This window comes from Coptis chinensis, chromosome 3 (assembly GCF_015680905.1).
Source record: "Coptis chinensis isolate HL-2020 chromosome 3, ASM1568090v1, whole genome shotgun sequence".
NCBI classification, from domain to species: Eukaryota; Viridiplantae; Streptophyta; class Magnoliopsida; order Ranunculales; family Ranunculaceae; genus Coptis; species Coptis chinensis.
In genome coordinates this window covers 19,069,049-19,073,656 of record NC_141458.1, presented here as the reverse complement: position 1 = coordinate 19,073,656, position 4,608 = coordinate 19,069,049, and positions in this window count along the sequence as shown.

Genomic DNA, 4,608 nt, shown 5'->3' with positions numbered 1-4,608 from the left:
GCGAAATCCCAATTTATGAACAACAAAAAATCTTGTTTGAATGGAAGAAACAAACCTGTGAAAATAAAGGTTATCTCGACTTAAAAACCAAGCTTGAAACGAAGATTGATTCACCAATGAACACCTTAATTCAACACAACAATGGTTAATTAGCACATTGTTTTCGAAAGTGAAACACTAATTTTTGGAGATAAGATTAAAAGAGAGAAGGTAAACACAAACCTTAATTGTTTTCGGAGAGTGTAGCCAAGACCGATTTTTTTTTGGAGAAGAAGGTAAACATTCGATTTTTTATCCCACCCCTATTTCGTGTTTTTTGTTTTTCTGATTTCTGAAATTTTGTTTTTCTGGAATTTTGTTTTTTGGAGAAGAATGGACTATGTCCGTAGGATCAGTTTTGTTGATGCACGAGATCGGTGGTCTGGATTCACTGTGTCCACAATGTGGCTACAAGACTGTGGTCAGATCTCCCTTTAACCCTAAACACAAACCGTAATTGTTTTCAGAGGGTGTAGCCGCACTGATTTTTTTGGAGAAGAAGGTAAACATTCGATTTTTTATCCCACCCCTATTTCGTGTTTTTTGTTTTTCTGATTTCTGAAATTTTGTTTTTCTCGAATTTTGTTTTTGGAGAAGAATGGACTATGGTCGTAGGATCGGTTCTGGCTGATGCACGAGATCGGTGGTCCGATTCATCAGGTCCACAATGTGGCTACAAGACTGGTCAGATCCCCCATATATATATATATATATATATATATATATATATATATATATATATATATATATATATATTTTATTTATGGTGGTGACCTGTGAAAGGCAATGTGCACCTAATTTTTTTATTTATAAAGATAGTTATTTATTTATTGCATAACAATGCGGGATGTAGATACACTCGTGATCTTTGCACTTTTCAAGTTGTTTTTAGAAGTTGACTTACTACGTGCTAAAACTCAATAATTCCTTACTCACTATTTTTTTTCTTTTGAGAATGTCACCTAGTTCGAAAGTAGGGATTTCGCTCCAACTTCTAAGACAAGAATTTAAATGATCACAACCGAATCTACACTTTGGAGAACTAAGTGAGAAGGATTTTATAGGTAGATTTTTTTTTTTACAAGTTATCTAAAATTTGTAAGTTTGTTTATAGTTAAATGAAAGAGAGAGAGAGAGATAGGGAAGGATTAATCCTACTCATGCAAGGCCTAGCTACAAGTCTTTTAGAAACAGGTCACTACCATCTCAAATCCCTAACATAATATACCTATCTCTAAACATATCATGCTAGCATGTAGAATTGAAATGATATTTCATCTCTCAAATATCATTCCAACTCCTAGTTCTACTTTTTACAACAATTGATCGATAATTGTCAATCTCTCGCCATTTTGGGACAGGATGAAAAAATAGAACCTAAGTCTTTTAAGTAGTGATTTTGGAATCCTAAATTTGTAGCATGATCCTCACATGAGCATCATTAACCCTCCCCTTGGGAGAGTTTTAGCTAATGATCCTAGGATTGAATTAAACTACAAGAAGATATGTGAAATGAAAAAGAAAGAGAATGAAACAAGAAAACTACAACCTGTTTACCTAAATGAGTGTAGAAACACATGACTCGGGGTTCAATCTTTCAGAGTTTGTGTTTCTACACATACATGTGAGAACCCATTTAGGTACACTCTCCAAAGAATCCAGAAACAGCCCTGCTTGTGCAATTCAATGTAAATTCACTGAATGCATACTCATATGTAGATGTTTTAATTATTGTATGCATATTAACTTGAGTTTCGAAAGAATTAATCCTCGCTCCCGCCAAGGAGATGTATAGATATCTGAGATTAATTTAGGAAACAAGCTTTTGTTACTAAGTCATTGTAGTATAAATGAAGTTTGTGAGTATCTTCTCTGGAAAACTCTCACGAGGCTATAACTCGTCCACTAGGGAATTCCTAGTGGTTTAAGGCCTTTGTTGCATATGGTCAATGCAACCGCTCTCTGCGAACGGCAGCTTAGCTTAATGCACAGGTTTTGGCCACTTATCTGTTTTTATAATGTCTCTTCTTTGCTTGAGGACAAGCAAAATGCTGTTTGGGAGTGATGTGATAAGCACCCAAAACTGTATTATAAAACCCGTAGAGACATAACATTTCGGGTCAATTTTGTGCTTAATAATCATGAAATAATCGCGATCTTCGCTTTTTGCAGTTGGAGCAACTAATGTAAAAATTATGATAAAGCCAAATTTAAGCACGGAATAGGAGTATACACATGCCTTCCGATCAAGCCCATGTGAAAGCCCAAACAAATTCGGACTAAAGCCCAAAGACTAAAATAGTACGTAATCCAATCGAAAACGGGATTACATGCAATAAGCATCAAACTTCCGGGCTCATATCTCTTGAACCCGGGACTCGAATCGCGACGAGTGAGCTGCTCCGACGATCAGTCATGAACTCTACAAATAGGCGGAAGTTGTAAAATGCCAAAAGACCGGATCCCATCGATTATTGTAATGTGGACCCACTAGGCGGCCCATAAGATTTGATGAGTCATCATGCAAGTCAAGACAAAGGTGCAAATAATTGGTGCAATTTTGACACCTTGCACGGTTAATGAGTTAGTTGGATTTAGGTGATGATTATCTAAAAAATGAAAGGTGTCAAATGGGAGTTAGTTGTGGATAAGTGAGAAATAAATGAGAGGAGAGTGTTTCACGGGGAGAAGAGAAAAAGGCTCTCTTATGTAAAGGGGGCTGATTTTGGGAGTTGGAAGCTTTTACTTCTTTGACTTTGACTTTTTCATTTACATCCATGTCTTTAATTTTGTTTTTTTAGTTCTTAGTTTTTAGAGAAAAGCTTGTAACTTGTTAATGGGGGAACTCTCTCTAGTTTTTAATAAACTCTTCTTCATTTAGGTAAACAGGTTGTAGTTTTCTTGTTTCATTCTCTTTCTTTTTCATTTCATATATCTTCTTGTAGTTTAATTCAATCCTAGGATCATTAGCTAAAACTCTCCCAAGGGGAGGGTTAATGATGCTCATGTGAGGATCATGCTACAAATTTAGGATTCCAAAATCACTACTTAAAATACTTAGGTTCTATTTTTCATCCTGTCCCAAAATGACAGAGATTGACAATTATCCGATCAATTGTTGTAAAGTAGAACTAGAGTTGAATGATATTTCGTAGATGAAATATCATTTCAATTCTACATGCTAGCATGATATGTTTAGAGATAGGTATATTATGTTAGATTTGAGATGGTAGTGACCTGTTTCTAAAAGACTTGTAGCTAGGCCTTGCATGAGTAGGATTAATCCTTCCCTCTCTCTCTTTTCATTTAACTATAAACAAACTTACAAATTTTAGATAACTTGTGTAAAAAAATCTACCTATAAAATCCTTCTCACTTAGTTCTCCAAAGTGTAGATTCCAATTGTGATCATTTAAATTCTTGTCTTAGAAGTTGGAACGAAATCCCTACTCGAACTAGACTGACATTCTCAAAGAAAAAAAATAGTGAGTAAGGAATTATTGAGTTTTAGCACGTAGTAAGTCAACTTCTAAAAACACTGAAAAGTGCAAAGATCAAATTTTGATCAATTTTGATTAAAAACAAAACTTTTTGACCAATTTTGAATTCTTTTCTTAATATGTGCTTATCATGCACTCTTTTCATGTTGGCTTTATAGATTTCGAGAGATCATAGGCATCAATTCCAAATCTCTTCAAGCTCATTTAATTTAATTTTCGCTTCTCGCCGATCGTATTATAATTTAGGCTTTTGATAGCCCATAGAGCACACGATGCCTCGAAGTTCAACTGGAAGATGACAAGGTTTACCAAAAACGAGGCGGTAAGGGGACATGCCTATAGGTGTCTTAAAAGCTGTTCTATAGGGGACTTTTCAGTTTAGCATAGGATTACTAAACTGAAAAGTGATAAGTATACGGCTACGGCATTACTAGACCTAGGAGCTAGTGTTAACTTACTTCCTTATTACTTATTCAAACAACTAGGTATACATGAGCTTAAACCTACCACGATGACTTTACAATTAGCCGATCGATCCATTAAGCATCCGAAAGGCATTGTGGAAAATGTCCTTGTAAAAGTCCAAGATTTTTTTTATCCCGTAGATTTTGTCATTTTGGATAATTGAAGTTGCCTCGTGACTCCATTCCTATCATATTAGGGCCCCATTCCTCGCAACTACTAATGCGCCATAAACCGTAGGGATGGGTCCATGACCATGTCCTTCGGAAATCTTTCTCCGAGGTTAATGTGTTCAAGTTGATGAAACAAATTCCGTGAGAATGATATTGATGGTGAGATTAACATGATTGACACCCCTCGCATAAGAATATTTAACAAACTCTTTTCCTCGAAGATGAAGTACACCAATTCCATTCTTTTGGCGGTTCTCAATTTGATGTTGATGATTATTCAAAGGAGGTACATGAGTTTTTAGAATCAATACCACCAATTGACTCTACTACCATCCTATCAAGCTACTTGGATCTAACATAAATCTGTTTTCTCCGTGGAAGACGACTTTCCTCAAGAATCTTTAATACCCACCCTCCCACCCCGACTTAAAGCC